Genomic DNA, 19,303 nt, shown 5'->3' with positions numbered 1-19,303 from the left:
TCTGTTGCACCGGTCCCTTCTGAAGCGGTTCCCTTTGTTTATTTGGCTTCTGTTGCCGGTCTCTTCCGCGCCTAATTTCCGCCCTGACACAGGCGGGCGGAGGTGGATTCTTATTCAGGTATCTAGTTCCGTAGCGTTGCGGGGAGGGGCCGGCACTGCGGGGAGGGGCCGGCACTGCGGGGAGGGGCTGGCGCTGCGGGGAGGGGCCGGCACTGCGGGGAGGGGCTGGCGCTGCGGGGAGGGACCGGCGCTATTTTCTCCGTCTGAGCTGCTCAGGCTCCCAGCAGCCCTGCATGGAGCACGCCCCACGCTGTGCACAGTTCCAGCCCTCGGGTGATTCACAAAATCACGGTACACAAAGCTGCGCCTGCGTTTTGTCCCTACGCCGCAGGAGTGGCTCAGGCAGCCAGGCGCTTGTCGGGCGCTCTCTCCCCGGGTGTGGCGCGTCTCCTGCCCTGCGCGATCCCAGCCTCAGTTTCCGCCGGCGCCAGTCGGGTGCGTGCGCCTTCTGCCCTCCGCGTCCCCAACCCCAATCCCCGTCCGCACCTGCCGGGCGCGTGTACCGTGTCTAGCCACGACCCTCCCAGCGGATGTCGACCATCCAGAATCTCGGGAGATCTTTTATTAGAAGGCGGAGGCCCGTTTGTAGTGTGGTAGGGGATGCGATCCTTGGGGCCGAGCCTGCCCCTTCCCCTGCCCCCTGCCTTCTGCCTCCGGCGGGGCTGGGCCGGTCCGCAGCCTGCGAGCTCTTCTCAGGACTTTCTCGGTCCCTTTGTTTTGCGAACGGCCGGCAGTGTGTTCCGGCTGGTCAACTTTCTCTCTCTCTTTTGCTCTCTCACAGTTCAAGCTGGGAACTCACAAAAGCTCTCTCCGATTGTCCTCAGGGCGCTCAGGCCCGGATCCTGCCCCAAGTAATGCCGCCGCTCCTCTCCGTTGCGCCCCCACTTGCTGGTGGCGGATGCGGGCGTCTGGGGTACTTTTCTGCTGGGAGTTGCTTTTAGGCTCGTAATCTGTGGGTTTTATTTATTGTATCCCTCCGAGTCAGATTCAAACTCTGAGATTCAAACACTTCCCCCAGGCCCGCCAGTGCGAGGGTTTCCCGGTGCCTGGAAACGTCCTCTATTAAGACCCTTTCCGGGACGGATCTCCGTCCTTAGCTCTTTTGTCTCACTTTTTATCTTTTATATTTTGTCCTACCTCCTTTCGAAGACAATGGGCTGCTTTTCTGGGCGCCTGATGACCTCAGCTAGTGATCAGAAGTTGTTTTGTGAAGTTTGCTCTGCGTTCAGTTATTCTTTTGATGAATTTCTAGGAGAGAAAGTGGTTTCTCCGTCCTACTCCTCTGCCATCTTGGCTCCACCCCCCTCTGGATAACTTTCAAAGTCACTGATGCTCGGGTTACCCCTCTCCACACAGAGGTTCTAATTAAATTGGTTTTGGCTGCGGCCTTGGAATGAGCGCTTTTGAGACCACCCAACCAGTTTTGATGAACAGTCAATACTGGATGTACACGTTTGGGCATAATCTGTATACCAACGGCTATGACTTTAAAGTTGTTCCTGTCCCAGCAAAAAGCTAAGGTGGACTATAAAACTCTTTCTAATATAAAATTACTTCCCACAGTTTCTGTCCACAAAACACAGAGTAGAGGAGCAAAAAATAATAGCTCTTAGCAAGAATCCAGGAGGCAGTAGCAAGCATTTTGCCATGTGATGTTTAAAGGAACTAAAACCTCCCTAAATTTCAAAATTACACAGAATTATACAGTAGATAATAGAAACAGCATTAGCCAGATACGTAGAAACCAAAGAAATATGGTTCTGGGCTTCATACAATACCATTAAAGAAAATGAAGGAGAATTCACACAGTGGAAGAAACTATTTGCAAAACTATCTGGTAAGGGGCTTGTATCCTGAAAACAAACCTTACAACTCAATATTGAGAAGAATAGTAACCTAATTTTAAAAATAAGCAAATAGTTTCAACTACCTTCTGTATGTTAATGACTCCTTTCATCCGTATCTCCAGCCCAGATCACTCCTTGGAGCCTTTCATGTCCTTGCAGGACACCTGTAGTAGAATAGTCTGCAAGACAAATAAAAACTTACAGACTCCAAACTGAATTAATTATGGGTCCCCACCAAGCTGTCCATCCTATAATCTTGAGTTATCTTCTGTCTTCTCTCTTCTCTCATCTCCTATATCCATCAATCACTGAGTCTTACTCAATTATGCTCAGAATGATCCACAATGCCACTCCTCCATTGACTTCTATGCAGAAGTTCACTTTTTGTTCTCCCTTTTCACCTAGTTAACTCCTACTGGTTGACCTTAAAGGTTCAGTCATCATGCTTCATGAAAGCCTTCCTTGAGGTCCCCATGGCTATCCCACAAGGCTGAGGAGGTGTACCTTCACTGTGTTTCTTGATTCATTATGTTATGCTTTATAGCATTCTTCATATCCTTATTAAAGTTTGGGGTTTTTTTTTCAATTGAACTCCCTCACTGGACTAAAAACTCCATAAAGACAGAATCTGTTTCATTCATCATGGGCCTCCATTACACATAGCACCACAAGCCTGGCATATAGTCATTCTTGAACTCAGTTTCAAGGAAGACTGGAAATAAAGTCTATATTAGTTAAATGTGAGAGCTCATATATAAAAACCTTCCCAAAGTGTACTCCATGAAATGGTACTTCTTTGGAGGTGGGAGGAAATATGATCAAATAAGTTTGAGAAACAAAAGACACTGTTTTCTTCCTCTTGAAGAGTCACAGTGTTTTCTAGCATGTCAAATACTATGCAAAATCCTTCAATACAGAAGTCCTTTAAAATTTTTCATCTGGCTTCCCAAGCATAATGAACATGGGGTCATTTGTTAATATTCTATAGAGCTGTTGGTCTGCCACTTCTCTTAGAATGCCAGACTAATTCATTTCATCCTTCTTTTGGAGAAAATTCTCCCCTCCCCCTAGATCAGGATGTGCAACATTTTTCTGTCAAGGATCAGAGAATATTTTAGATCTGGCCACATATGTCCCTATCACATATTCTTCTTTGTTCACTTTTTTCCCCTCCAATTCTTTAAAAATGAAAAAAAAAAAAATTCTTTGCTCAATGGTCTGTGTGCTAGAAGGTCATAGTTGCCCACAAATGTCCTAGATTCACATGGGTATCATTTGGATTACTACTCTCTTGGCCACAGTTATTTATTTGGTCTTGAGATGGGTACATAATCCCAGTTGTGACAATTAGAATCTTTTCCGTGGAAAAATTAGACTATGACTAAGAAACATCTGATTGCTCTTTTAAAATGAAGAGAGGCAACTTAAGAATAGTTAGCAATAACTGCATTCTGCCACTTTGCCTGAAAATGGAAGACCAGACCTTGATGAGTGATAAGAATGAAGAAACTGAGAAGGAGATATAAACAGAGGGTAGAGAATTTCCAGGGTATTTTATAGTACCCAGTGTTTTTATTCAGTTGTTTCTGTGCTTCACAAGTGGTTTCTGTCATGTACAACCAAGAGATCTAATAAATTCACCTTGAGAAATTACAAAAAGAAAACAGGCGCATATATATGGAATTTAGAAAGATGGTAACGATAACCCTATATGCAAGACAGAAAAAGAGACACAAATGTATAGAACAGACTCTTGGATTCTATGGGAGAAGGCGAGGGTGGGATGATCTGAGAGAAGAGCATCGAAGTATGTACATTATCAAGTGTGAAACAGATCACCAGGCCAGGCTGGATGCACTGGGAAGACCCAGAGGGATGGGATGGATGGAGGGAGGTGGGAGGGGGGTTCAGGATGAGGAAAACATGTAAATCCATGGCTGATTCATGTCAATGTATGGCAAAAACCACTACAATATTGTAAAGTAATTCAGTTCAGTTAAGTTCAGTTCAGTCACTCAGTCGTGTTCAACTCTTTGCAGTTCCATGAATCGCAGCACGCCAGGCCTCCCTGTCCATCACCAACTCCTGGGGATTACTCAAACTCATGCCCATCAAGTTGGTGATGCCATCCAGCCATCCCATCCTCGTCGTCCCCTTCTCCTCCTGCCCCCAATCCCTCCCGGCATCAGGGTCTTTTCCAATGAGTCAACTCTTCGCATGAGGTGGCCAAAGTATTCGAGTTTCAGCTTCAGCATCAGTCCTTCCAATGAACACCCAGGACTGATCTCCTTTGGGATGGACTGGTTGGATCTCCTTGCAGTCCAAGAGACTCTCAAGAGTCTTTTCCAACACCATAGTTCAAAAGCATCAATTTCTTGGTGCTCAGCTTTCCTCACAGTCCCAACTCTCACATCCATACACGACCACTGGAAAAACTATAACCTTGACCAGATGGACCTTTGTTGGCAAAGTAATGTCTCTGCTTTTTAATATGCTCTCTAGGTTGGTCATAACTTTTCTTCCAAGGAGTAAGCATCTTTTAATTTCATGGCTGCAATCTCCATCTGCAGTGATTTTGGAGCCCCCCAAAATAAAGTCTGACCCTGCTTCCACTGTCTCCTCATCTATTTCCCATGAAGTGATGGGACCAGATGCCATGATCTTAGTTTTCTGAATTTTGAGCTTTAAGCCAACTTTTTCACTCTCCTCTTTCCCTTTCATCAAGAGTCTCTTTAGTTCATCTTCACTTTCTGCCACAAGGGTAGTGTCATCTGCATATCTGAGGTTATTGATATTTCTCCCAGCAATCATGATTCCAGCTTGTGCTTCATCCAGCCCAGCGTTTCTCATGATGTACTCTGCATATAAGTTAAATAAGCAGGGTGACAATATACAGCCTTGACTTACTCCTTTTCCTATTTGGAACCAGTCTGTTGTTCCATGTCCAGTTCTAACTGTTGCTTCCTGACCTGCATACAAGTTTCTCAAGAGGCAGGTCAGGTGGTCTGGTATTCCCATCTCTTTCAGAATTTTCCACGGTTTATTGTGATCCACACAGTGAAGGCTTTGGCATAGTCAATAAAGCAGAAATAGATGTTTTCTGGAACTCTCTTGCTTTTTTGATGAGCCAGCAGATGTTGGCAATTTGATCTCTGGTTCCTCTGCCTTTTCTAAAACCAGTTTGAATATCTGGAAGTTCTCGGTTCATGTATTGCTGAAGCCTGGCTTGGAGAATTTTGAGCATTACTTTACTAGCGTGTGAGATGAGTGCAATTGTGCAATAGTTTGAACATCCTTTGGGATTGCCTTTCTTTGGGATTGGAATGAAAACTGACCTATTCCAGTCCTGTAGCCACTGCTGAGTTATCCAAATTTACTGGCATATTGAGTGCAACACTTACATAGCATCATCTTTCAGGATTTGAAATAGCTCAACTGGAATTCCATCACATCCATTAGCTTTGTTCGTCGTGATGCTTTCTAAGGCCCACTTGACTTCACATTCCAGGATGTCTGGCTCTAGGTGAGATATCACACCATTGTGATTATCCGGGTCATGAAAATCTTTTTTGTATAGTTCTTCTGTGTATTCTTGTCACCTCTTCTTTATATCTTCTGCTTCTATTAGCTCCATACCATTTCTGTCCTCTATCGAACCCATCTTTGCATGAAATGTTCCCTTGGTGTCTCTGATTTTCTTGAAGAGATCTCTAGTCTTTCCCATTCTATTGGTTTCCTCTATTTCTTTGCATTGATCGCTGAGGAAGGCTTTCTTATCTCTCCTTGCTATTCTTTTGACCTGTGCATTCAAATGGGAATATCTTTCCTTTTCTCCTTTGCTTTTCACTTCTCTTCTTTTCACAGCTATTTGTAAGGCCTCCTCAGACAACCGTTTTGCCTTTTTGCATTTCTTTTCCATGGGGATGGTCTTGATCCCTGTCTCCTGTACAATGTCATGAACCTCCGTCCTCCAACTAATAAAAATAAATGAAAAAAAAAAAAAAAGAAGAAAACAGGGAACAGATTTCAACAGACATTTCTCTAAAGAACATGCACATAGTCAATAAACGTAAAAAATAAGCTCAACATCATTTGTCATCATAGAAACACAAATCAAAACCACAATGAGATACCATTTCACAAATGTTAGCATTGCTAAAATAAAATAATAATAACAAAATAGCAAGTCTGGGCAAAATTACTGAGGAATTAGAGCCATTATATATTGCTAGCAGCAATATAAAATGCTATCAACCACTTTTTTTTTAATATCAGCCACTTTTGAAAACAGTTTCACAAAACGTTAAACACAAAGTTTCTATATGACTCAGCAGTTCCATTCCCAGGTATCAACACAAGACAAATTAATGTTTCATGCAAAAACTAGTACTTAAATTTGTTCATAGCTGCAAATTCATAACAGCCAAAAAGTGAAAACAATCTGCCTACCAGCTAGTCAATGGATAAATAAAGTGTAGCATATCTATAATGAAACAGCATTCAGCAATTAAAAAGGAAAAAGAATATTTTTAGGGCAGTGAAAATTCTCTGTGTGATTTTATAATGATGGATATATGTCAATATGTTGTTGTTGTTCAGTTGCTAAGTCATATCCAACTCTTTGTGACCCCTTGGACTGCAGCATGCCAGTGTTCCCTGTTCTCCACTATCTCCCATAGTTTGCTCAAATTCATGTCTATTAAGTCGGTGATGCTATCTAACCATCTGTCAGTATATATGTGTGCAAACCCTACAGAATGTACAGCAGCAAAAGCGAACCTATAAACGATGGATAACTCTGGGTGATTATGTGTCATTGTAGGTCCATCCCTGGTAACATTGTACAATGCACAAAACTACAATGGTACAATATACCAAATTACCATTCTGGTGAGTAACGCTGATAATGCAGGGAGACTATACCTGTATGAGAGCAAGAGGTGTATGAGAAAACTATCTTCTTCTCAATTATGTTTTGAAACTAAAACTTCTGTAAAGAGTAAAATCTTTTTAAAAATACAGAGTTGATAAATTAGATATCTGGGATTACTAAACTGACATTACTATATATAAAATAAACAAGACCAATTGTATAGCCAAAGCAACACCCAGTTTTGGATGTGACTGGTGAAGGAAGTAAAGTCCGATGCTATAAAGAGCAATATTGCTTAGGAACCCGGAATGTCAGGTCCGTGAATCAAGGCAAATGGAAGTGGTCAAACAGGAGATGGCAAGAGTGAGCATCAATATTTTAGAAATCGGTAAACTAAAATGGACTGGAATGGGTGAATTTAACTCCAATCAATTCAGTTCAGCCGCTCAGTCGTGTCCGACTCTTTGCGACCCCATGATTAGCAGCACACCAGGCCTCCCTCTCCATCACCATCTCCTGGAGTTTACTCAAACTCATGTCCATCGAGTTGGTGATGCTATCCAACCATCTCATTTTCTGTTGTCCCCTTCTCTTCCTGCCCCCAATCCCTCCCGGCATCAGGGTCTTTTCCAATGAGTCAACTCTTCGCATGAGGTGGCCAAAGTATTGGAGTTTCACCTTCAGCATCAGTCCTTCCAATGAACACCCAGGACTGATCTCCTTTGGGATGGACTGGTTGGATCTCCTTGCAGTCCAAGGGACTCTCAAGAGTCTTCTCCAACACCACAGCTCAAAAGCATCAGTTTTTCAGTGCTCAGCTTTCTTCATAGTCCAACTCTCACATCCACACATGACCACTGGAAAAACCATAGCCTTGACTAGATGGACCTTTGTTGGCAAAGTAATGTCTCTGCTTTTTAATATGCTCTCTAGGTTGGTCATAACTTTTCATCCAAGGAGTAAGCATCTTTTAATTTCATGGCTGCAATCTCCATCTGCAGTGATTTTGGAGTCCTCCAAAATAAAGTTTGACACTGCTTCCACTGTTTCCCCATCTATTTCCCATGAACTGATGGGACCAGATGCCATGATCTTAGTTTTCTGAATTTTGAGCTTTAAGCCAACTTTTTCACTCTCCTCTTTCACTTTCATCAAGAGTCTCTTTAGTTCATCTTCACTTTCTGCCACAAGGGTAGTGTCATCTGCATATCTGAGGTTATTGATATTTCTCCCTGCAATCGTGATTCCAGCTTATGCTTTTTCCAGCCCAGCATTTCTCATGATGTACTCTGCATATAAATTAAATAAGCAGGGTGACAATATACAGCCTTGACTTACTCCTTTTCCTATTTGGAACCAGTCTGTTGTTCCATGTCCAGTTCTAACTGTTGCTTCCTGACCTGCATAAAGGTTTCTCAAGAGGTGGGTCAGGTGGTCTGGTATTCCCATCTCTTTCAGAATTTTCCACAGATCTCTGTTCATTTCCAAGACAAACCATTCAATATCACAGTAATCCAAGCCTATGCCCCAACCAGTAATGCTGAAGAAGCTGAAGTTGAATGGTTCTATCAAGACCTACAAAACCTTTTAGAATGAACACCCAAAAAAGATGTCCTTTTCATTATAGAGGACTGAAACACAAAAGTAGGAAGTCAAGAAACACCTGCAGTAATAGGCAAATTTGGCCTTAGAATATGGAAAGAAGCAGGGCAAAGGCTAATAGAGTTTTGCCAAGAGAACACTGGTCATAGCAAACACCCTCTTCCAACAACACATGAGAAGACTCTACACATGGACATCACCAGATGGTCAACACCGAAATCAGATTGATTATATTCTTTGCAGCCAAAGATGGAGAAGTTCTATACAGTCAGCAAAAACAAGACCTGGAGCTGACTGTGGCTCAGATCATGAATCCCTTATTGCCAAATTCAGACTTAAATTGAAGAAAGTAGGGAAATCCACTAGACCATTCAGGTATGACCTAAATCAAATGCCTACAATTATACAGTGGAGGTGAGAAATAGATTCAAGGGATTAGATCTGATAGACAGAGTACCTGAAGAACTATGGACAGAAGTTTGTGACGTTGTACAGGAGGCAGTGATCAAGACCATACCCAAGGAAAAGAAATGCAAAAGGGCAAAATGGCTGTTTGAAGAGGCCTTATAAATAGCTGTGAAAAGAAGAAAAGTGAAAGGCAAAGGAGAAAAGGAAAGATATTCCCATTTGAATGCAGAGTTCCAAAGAATAGCAAGGAAAGATAAGAAAGCCTTCCTCAGTGATCAATGCAAAGAAATAGAGGAAAACAATAGAATGGGAAAGACTAGAGATCTCTTCAAGAAAATTAGAGATACCAAGGGAACATTTCATGCAAAGATGGACAGAATAAAGGACAGAAATGATATGGACCTAACAGAAGCAGAAGATAATAAGAAGAGGTGGCAAGAATACACAAAAGAACTATACAAAATCGATCTTCACAACCCGGATAATCACGATGGTATGATCACTCACCTAGACAGACATCCTGGAATGCAAAGTCAAGTGGGCCTTAGGAAGCATCACTATGAACAAAGCTAGAAGAGGTGATAGAATTCCAGTTAAGCTATTTCAAATCCTGTAAGATGATGCTGTTAAAGCACTACACTCAATATGCCAGCAAATCTGGAAAACTCAGCAGTGACCACAGAACTGGAATAGGTCAGTTTTCATTCCAATCCCTAAGAAAGGCAATGCCAAAGAATGCTCAAACTACCGCACAACTGCACTCATCTCACATGCTAGTAAAGTAGTGCTCAAAATTCTCCAAGCCAGGCTTCAACCATACATGAATCATGAACTTCCAGAGGTTCAAGCTTGATTTAGAAAAGGCAGAGGAACCAGAGATCAAATTGCCAACATTCGATGGATCATCAAATAAGCAAGAGAGTTCCAGAAAGCATCTACTTTTGCTTTATTGACTATGCCAAAGCCTTTGACTGTGTCGACCACAACAAACTGTGGAAAATTCTTAAAGAGGTGAGAATACCAGACCCCCTCACCTGCCTCCTAAAACATCTGTATGCAGGTCAGGAAGCAACAGTTAGAACTGAACATGGAAAAGCAGACTGGTTCCAAATAGGAAAAGGAGTACGTCAAGGCTGTATATTGTCACCCTGCTTATTTAACTTATATGCAGAGTACATCACAAGAAACTCTGTGCTGGATGAAGCACAAGCTGAAATCAAGATTGCAGGGAGAAATATCAATAACCTCAGATAGGCAGATGGCACCGCTCTTATGGCAGAAAGTGAAGATGAACTAAAGAGCCTCTTGATGAGAGTGAAAGAGGAGAATGAAAAAGTTGGCTTAGAACTCAACATTCAGAAAACTAAGATCATGGCATCTGGTCCCATTACTTCATGGCAAATAGATGGTAAAACAGTGGAAACAGTGTCATACTTTATTTTGGGGGGCTCCAAAATTACTGCAGATGATGACTGAAGCCATGAAATTAAGAGACCCTTGCTCCTTGGAAGAAAAGTTATGACCAACCTTGATAGCATATTAAAAGGCAGAATATTACTTTGCTGACAACGGTCCGTCTAGTCAAAGCTATTTTTTTTTCCAGTAGTCATGTATGGTTGTGAGAGTTGGACTATAAAGAAAGCTTAAGAATCGATGCTTTTGAATTTTGGTGTTGAAGAAGACACTTGAGAGTCCCTTGGACTGCAAAGAGATCCAACCAGTCAGTCCTAAAGGAAATCAGTCCTGAATATTCATTGGAAGGACTGATGCTGAAGTTGAAACTCCAACACTTTACCACCTGATGCGAAGGACTGACTCATCTCAAAAGATCCTGATGCTGGGAAAGATCGAAAGCAGGAGGAGAAGGGGACGACAGAGGATGAGATGGTTGGATGCCATCACCTACTCAATGGACATGAGTTTGAGTAAACTCCAGGAGTTGGCGATGATCAGGGAGGCGTGGCGTGCTGCAGTTCATGGGGTCTCACAGAGTTGGACACGACTGAGCGACAGAACTGTACTGAAGCTGACGTTACTGTATATGAAATAAACAAGACTAACTGTATAGCACAAGGAACCAAGCAACTATATTCAATATGTTGTAACAGGTTATGGTGCTTGAAAAGATTCTTAAGAGTCCCTTGGACAGTAAGGAGATCAAACCAGTCAGTCCTAAAAGAAGTCAACCCTGAATATTCACTGGAAGGACTGATGTTGAAACTGAAGCTCCAATACTTTGGCCACCTGATGCGAAATGCTGATTCACTGAAAAAACCATGATGCTGGGAAAGACTGAGGGCAAGAGGTGATGGGGCAGACAGAGGATAAGATAGTTAGATAGCATCACTGATTTAATGGACATGAGTTTGAGCAAACTCCGGGAGATAATGAAGGACAAGGAAGCCTGGCATGCAGCATTTCACGGGGTTTCAAAGAGTTGAATACATCTTAGCAACCGAACAACAGCAATTTGTAATGGCAAAGAATCTCAGAGTGTATATACATATATGTATGTAAATGAATCACTTTGCTGCGCACTTGAAACTAAGGCAACAGTTAAAGTTATCTATGCTTCAAATTTTTAGTGGTTAAAAAACAAAAAAATAAATGGTTAAGAGCAGGTACAAAATAAAGCATTTTTATATGTTTCCATTTTTATTAAGTTCAGAAACTGGCTAAACTAATCCATGGTGTTATTAAGGATACTAGTTTCTTATAAAGAAGGGCTAAATTTGGAAATGGTACATCAAGGGAGCTTGTAGGATCCTAGTAATGTTTTATTTCTTCATGTGTCTAGTGGTTTCAAGGAAGTATTCACTTAAAAACTTTTTACTGTGTCCAAAACATGTGCATTTTTCTGTAGGTTAATTATACTTTAAAATAAAAATGCATTTTTAAAAGGGAAAAAAAAGGAACAAAGTACTGATACATGCTACAATATAGATGAACCTTAAAAATACTATGCTAAGTGAAAGAAGTAATATATAAAACATCACTTATTATTTGATTCCATTTATATGAAATATTTTGAAAAGGCAAACCTTTGGAGGCATAAAGTAAATAGTGGTTACCTGGGCCTGGTGATGGAAATGAGGGTGATTACAAATAGGCATGAAATTTCTATTTGGAGTGATGGAAATGTTCTAAAATTAGACTGTGGTGATAGTTGCACAACTTTGAGAATATAGTTTAAAAATTGTACACTTTAAATAGCAAAGTTCATGGCATATTAATTATAATCTCAATAAAGTTGTAAAAATACAGATGAAATGGACAAATTCCTTGAAAAAGACAACTTACCAAATCTAATACATGAAATTGTTACTATATGCAGATGGCATGACTAAATATAGGAAACCCTAAGGGCTCCACACAAAAACTACTAGATCTAATAAATGAACTCAACAAAGTAGCAGGATACAAGATTAACATTCAAAAATCAATTGCATTTCTTTACACTAATAATGAAATATCAGAAAAGGAATGTAAAAAATACCTTTTAAAATAGCACACCCCCAAAAAAAATAAAATAAAATTCCCAGGATGGCATACACCTAGAGAAAACTCTAATTCAAAAAGATGCATGCACCTCTATGTGTATAGCAGCCCTATTCACAACAGCCAAGACCTGGAGACAACCTAGATGTCCACTGACAGATAAATGCATGAAGATGTGGAGCAGATACACAAGGTAATCCTCCTGAATCATATTACGTGATGAAGATGTGGTGCAGATGCACAAGGTAATCCTCCTGAATCATATTACGTGATGAAGATGTGGTACAGATATACAATGTAATCCTTCTGAATCATAATACATGGAATCTAGAATATAGCACAAATGAACCTATCTACAAAACATAAACAGACTTACAGACACAGAGAACAGCCCTGTGGTTGCCAAGGGAGAGTGGGTGGAAGAGGGATGGACTGGGAGTTTGAGATTAGCAGATGTTTACATATAGGATGAATGAACAATAAGGTCTTACTGTACAGCACAGGGAACTATATTCAATAATCCTGTGATAAAAAATAATGCAAAAAATATAAAAAAAGAATGTCTACATGTGTATAACTGAGTCACTTTGTTATACAGCAGAATAGTACAACATCGTAAATCAGCTATCCTTCAATAAGATAAACAAAAATTTTAAAAAAGGAAATAGAAAGTCTGAATGAAGTTAAAGATCAAAGGCACACATCCTTAAGCAAAAACATTCCCACAAAGAAAATTTCAATTCAAGACAGCTTGCAGTAAACTCTGCTGAACACTTAAGGAAAAAATAAAACCAATCTTACAAACAAAAAACTCACTCAGAGACTAGAGAAGAGGAATATTTTCCAACTCATTTTATAAGATTAGCATAACCTTGGAGTTTCCTTCTATTACTAGATTACTGAGCGCTTAATTGTTAAATTTTACATAAAACTTTTTCTGCCTCTGCTGAGGTGATTATATGGGTTTTTCTCCTTTATGTAAAAACGATAATATATTATGACAAAAAGCCTTCCCAGACGGCTCAATAGGAAAGAATTCACCTGCCGGTGCAGGAGGTACAGGAGACATAGGTTTGATCTCAGTTGCAAAGATCCCCTGGCAAAGGAATGGCAACCTGCTCTAGTATTCTTGCCTGGTTCATCCCAAAGACAGAGAAGCCTGGCAGGCTACAATCCATGTGATCACAAAGAGTTGGACACAACTGAGTATACATATATACGTTACAACCAAGTGGAACTTATGGCAGGAATGTAATCTTAGAATAAGAATAAAAATCACAAATTATAAAAGACTATTAAATTAGACTTTACTAAATTTAAAGAATTTGTGTCTAAAAAAGAAATAACAATTGTTGGCAAGGATATAGAGAAAAGGGAACCCTTGTGCATAGTTGGTGGGGATGTAAATTGGTGCAGCCACTATAGAAAACAGTATGGAGGTTCCTTAAAATTTTTTAAATAACTAGGATATGGATCCACATGATCCAACCTCTCAGTATTTATTCAAAGAAAATGAAAATATTAACTAGAAAAGATATATGCACTCTCATATTCATTACAGCATTATTTACAAAGCCAAGATATGGAAACAATCCAGGGATCCATCAATGGATGAATGGATAGAGAAATTCTTGCCATTTGTGACAACATGAATGAGGGTATTATGCTAAGTGAAATAAGTCAGACAGAGAAAGACAAATATTATATGATCTCATTTGTATGTGAAATTGAAATTTTAAAAAATAATTTTAAAAAAACATTTAAAACTCACCAAACTTATAGATATAGAGAAAAGATTTGTGGCTGCCAGAAATGGTGGTAAGGGAGGGTGGGCAAAATGAGTGAAGGGGGTCAAAAGGTACAAACTTTCAGTTATAAAATAAGTAAGTCATAGGGATGTTTGGAAGTCATGCCTGCCATATATTTACAGAATAGTGAGTAAGTTAATAATATTGTGTTGTATATTTGAAAGTTGCTAACAGAATAAATCTTAAAAGTTCTCATCAGAAGAAAAAAAACCATAACCAAGACTTCCCTGGTGGTTCAGTGGTTGAGAATCCACCTACCAATGCAGGGGATTGATCCCTGGTCTGGGAAGATTCAACATATCATAGGGTGACTAAGCCCATGAGCCACAAATACAGAAGCCCATGCATCTAGAGCCCGTGCTCTGCAACAGAAGAAGCCACCACAACTGAGAAACCCACATACTGCAACAAAGAGTAGCCTCTGCTCACCACAACTAGAGAAAGCCCCATGGGAAACAATGAAGAGCCAGCAGAGTAAAACAAAAAGGAAAAAACCAAACTGTAACCATGCGTGTTAACAAATATTCACCAGACTTATTGTGGCACTCATTTTGCAACACATAAAAATATAACATCATGTTATACACCTGAAACTAACATAATATTTTATGTCAATTATACCTCAATTTAAAAACCTTAAAAAAAAAGAATAAAAAGAATGAAAAGATATGGAAACAATCCAGGGATCCATCAATCGATGAATGGATTAAAGGAAATCTTGCCATTTGTGACAACATGGATGGATATACTAAGGGAAAAGACACTAACCCTAATAAAAACCAGTATACCAACATTAACAGCAAACATACACATTTTTTAAAGATTGCTAGAAATAGTTACTGTGTAATAGCAGAAGTTTCAATTAATTAGGAAGATATAATATTTCAATATTATATGCATAACATTGTGAAATATATAAAGCAAGAACTTAACATATCACAAAAGGATAAATAGACTATCAAGTTAAGCAATTTCAACCTGGCAAATATTACCTCATCCAGTGATATACCATGTTGCCATCATATAACCCTAAGAGCATTTCACCTTTGTGACATTCCTCATCAAACTTATAACTCCAATCTATAAGAAAAACATCAGACAGACAGAAATTGAAAGACATTCTACAAAACATCTGATAAAACATAGAAAGGCTAAGAAACTGTCATAGAACAGAGGGTACCAGGAGACAAGGTGACTAAACGCAATCAGGTATCCTGAATGGAATTCTGAAACAGAGTAAAAGACGTCAGTGGAAGATGATTGAAATTTAAATGATTCTAATTGTAATGTATCAGTGTTGGTTTGCTAGTTGTGACAAATGCACCACTGTAAGTTAAGATGTTAATGCTAGGGAAAACTGGGTGAGAGATATATAGGAAATCTCTGTACCAAATCTACAAGTTCTCTGTAAATCTAAAGCCATTCTAAATTGCAAATCTATTTTTTAAATTTCTGTTCATCAAAAGACACCAATTAAAAAAATACCATTAAGGGAAGGAAAAGACAAAAACACTGACTGGGATAAAATATTTGCAATAAATACATCTAATGAAGAACTCAATTCTTTTTTAAAAAAGCATATATAATACATACCATATAGACATAGACACAAATGTATGTGTGGGGGGAAGAAGGGGGGTATATGCCTGCTCAGTCGCTTCAGTTGTGTCTGACTTTTTGCGATCCCATGGACTGCAGTCACCAAGCTCCTCTGTCCATGAGATTCTCCAGGCAAGAATACCAGAGTGGGTTGCCATTTCCTCCATATATATACATATATACACATACATACCTCCAGTGGTATACCTTGGGCAGGGCAGTGGGCAAGTCTGCCCTGGGTATAGACAATAAAATGGTGTACTGTTTGTAGAGAATGTAAAAGCAACAATTAAATGACTGAAAGTCAGTCTATACTTCATTACCATGTACTAGAAATTCCAAACAATGTCAAAATAAAATACTCATCTAGAAAAACAAACAAACAAATTTTGTTAGTGTCCACAGATCTCAAGTAACCTAAGATCCTTTCAGAGAGTCTATGGGATAAACAATTGCCATAATAGTATAAAACATTATTTGCCTTCTCACTGTGTTAATTATGTACACTGATGATCCAGAAGCAACGGTGAGTAAAACTGCTCACTCCTCAGCACCAGTCAGAGCAGTGTCACAGACTGCACTGGAACATTGTATTCTTCACCACTAAATGCAATTAACAACGATAAAACAAAACCTAGCCTCACTGAAAAATAGCCCTAATGAAACAGTAAACATTTTACTAAATCTTGACCCTTGAGCACTCATCTTTTATCTGTAATGAAATGGAAAACAAAGCATTTCTGTTGTCTCAATGGTGCTTCTTTGAATTGTGAGCTGATTTATCCACTTTTAAATGAAAATACCATTTTGACTTGAGAAGACAACTGAAAAACTATAGTTAATCAGACCTGGTGATTCAGCAGGCATTTTTCTTGAAAATGAACCAAGTGAGTCTGGCATTTCAACGAAAACAACTTAAATATTATCTGCTCCTAAGGTTTGAGCTTTCAAACCAAATCAAATGCTGGAAACACTATAAGCTTGAAAGCTTCTGTGAGCTTACAAACTCTTCTGATGAGATCAGTGGTGATATTAACAAACATGATATTTTTGCTATTGTAAAACCAAACGTGTCAAAACAAAAAACAAACAAAAACTAAATGTGTCAACATTTAGAAAAGCTGCATTAACTCCAAGAAGTAAGCAATATCTTCCAAATCACCAATGCATAATGCTACAAAGTCATACACATGTAAAAAGATTCACTCAGAATGTAAGAAAGACCAACAGATTTTAATATAACAGTAAGCAAAGTTCAATTATGTGATTTCAGGAAACATAAAATTAATGTGTAAGAAACTACTTCCTAAAAAAAAAAAAGAAGAAGCTACTTCCTTTGTCAAGTTTTGGTGGAATATTAAAGAAGAGTACCTACATTATTTTTATTATTAAATAAAATAAAGAGGCTATTAAAATACCCTCTCCAACTACACATTTGTATAAAGCTAGATTTGTTTCATACACATTAACTAAAACAACATATTGCAATAGACTGGATGCAGAAGCATCTATGAGACTCCACTTACATAAATGTAAAATGATATCATTCTTATATTAAATTTTCCTTTATTTTGGGAAATTATTTTTTTTATGGATGTTACTATGTATTTTAATATACAGTGGATTTATTATATAATTTAAGATGGAAATTTGCTTTTAAAATAATTACACTTTTGAGGTGATTTTTGCCTGCAGGATTGCTTCTCTGACATTCTGTTCACAGCTGCGATAAAGGCCATAAACTCCAAGGCTGAGGTGGCACGGGCCCAGGCGGCCTTAGGCTGTCAATATATGCACTGCCTGAGCGCTGCAGGAAGTGTTGCAGACCAACCATGAAAATGCTTGTTTCTGGGGCAGGAGATGTCAAACTCACCAAAGATGGCAATGTGCTGCTCCACGAGGTGCAAATTCAACAGCCAACAGCTTCCTTGATAGCAAAAGTAGCAACAGCCCAGGATGACATTACAGGAGATGGTACTACTTCAAATGTTCTAATCATTGGAGAGTTACCAAAACAAGCTGATCTTTACATTTCTGAGGGCCTGCACCCTAGAATAATAGCTGAAGGCTTTGAAATTGCAAAAATAAAGGCACTTGAAGTTTTGGAACAAGTTAAAATTAAAAAAGAGATGAAGAGAGAAATCCTTTTAGATGTGGCTAGAACACCTCTACAAACTAAGGTTCATCCTCAACTGGCTGATGTGTTAACAGAGGCTGTGGTGGATTCTGTTTTGGCAATCAGGAGACCGAATTATCCTATTGATCTCTTCATGGTAGAAATCGTGGAGATGAAGCATAAATCGGAAATGGATACAAAGTTGATCAAAGGGTTAGTTCTGGATCATGGCGCCCATCATCCACATATGAAGAAACAAGTAGATATGCATTTATCCTTACCTGTAATGTATCACTAGAATATGAAAAAACTGAGGTGAGCTCTGGTTTCTTCTATAAGACTGCAGAAGAGAAAGAGAAATTGGTAAAAGCTGAAAGAAAGTTTATTGAAGACAGAGTATAAAAAATAACAGACTTGAAAGACAAAGTCTGTGCTCAGTCCAATAAAGGATTTGTTGTCATTAATAAAAAGAGAATTGATCCATTTTCCTTAGACGCTCTTGCAAAACGTGGCATTTTAGCTCTTCGTCGAGCAAAAAGAAGAAACATGGAAAGACTCTCTCTTGCTTGTGGTGGAGTGGCTGTGAATTCTGTTGAAGACCTCAGTGTAGATTGCTTGGGATATGCTGGTCTTATATATGAGTACACATTAGGTGAGGAAAAGTACACTTTTATTGGGGACTACATTAACCCTCGCTCTGTCACCTTGTTGGTTAAGGGACCAAATAAGCATACTCTCACACAAATCAAGGATGCTGTAAGGGATGGGCTTCGTGCCATCAAAAATGCCATTGAAGATGGTTGTGTTGTTCTAGGAGCAGGTGCTGTTGAAGTGGCAATAGCTGAAGCTCTAGTTACATACAAGCACACGATACAAGGAAGAGCGCGTCTTGGAGTCCAAGCATTTGCTGATGCTTTGTTCATTATCCCTAAGGTTCTTGCTCAGAATTCTGGTTATGACCTGCAGGAAGCACTAGTAAAAGTTCAGGCTGAGCATTCAGATTCAAAACAACCAGTTGGTATAGATCTGAATACAGGTGAGCCAATGGTAGCAGCAGATGCAGGAGTGTGGGATAATTATTGTATAAAAAAACAACTTCTTCACTCTTGCTCTGTGATTGCCACCAACATTCTCCTGGTTGATGAAATTATGCGAGCTGGTATGTCGTCTCTCAAAGGGTGACTGAGTTCAAAATCAGCTCTTCCAGAAGCTGAGACTCGGCACATTTTACATCCAATTCCCATTATGGAGCCTGAGCCATTCTTAATTTTGACCCAATAAATGCAGTTTATATTTGTTGTTTTTAAAAAATAAAATAAAATAATTATACTTTTTCTCAGTTTTCATTTCTAACAAGGTCAATGTCAAATAGATATAATTCACATAAACAAAAGATATATTGACATATATCTATGTCAATAGATATAATTCACATAAACAAAACACTGGACTTCCCTGGCAGTTCAGTGGTTAAAACCCCCATGCTCCCACT

General features: G+C 39.3%; 1 pseudogene; it reads left to right on the top strand.

The window, feature by feature from the left end:
* Positions 1 to 293: 293 nt before the first annotated feature.
* On the top strand, positions 294 to 19,025 carry LOC136157218 (T-complex protein 1 subunit zeta-2 pseudogene; annotated as a pseudogene).
* The last annotated feature ends 278 nt before the right edge of the window (positions 19,026 to 19,303 follow it).

The sequence above is a fragment of the Muntiacus reevesi genome, chromosome 2, assembly GCF_963930625.1.
Source record: "Muntiacus reevesi chromosome 2, mMunRee1.1, whole genome shotgun sequence".
Lineage (NCBI taxonomy): Eukaryota > Metazoa > Chordata > Mammalia > Artiodactyla > Cervidae > Muntiacus > Muntiacus reevesi.
The sequence above is the reverse complement of the archived record's forward strand: the minus strand, read 5'-3'. Positions and strand labels throughout refer to the sequence as shown.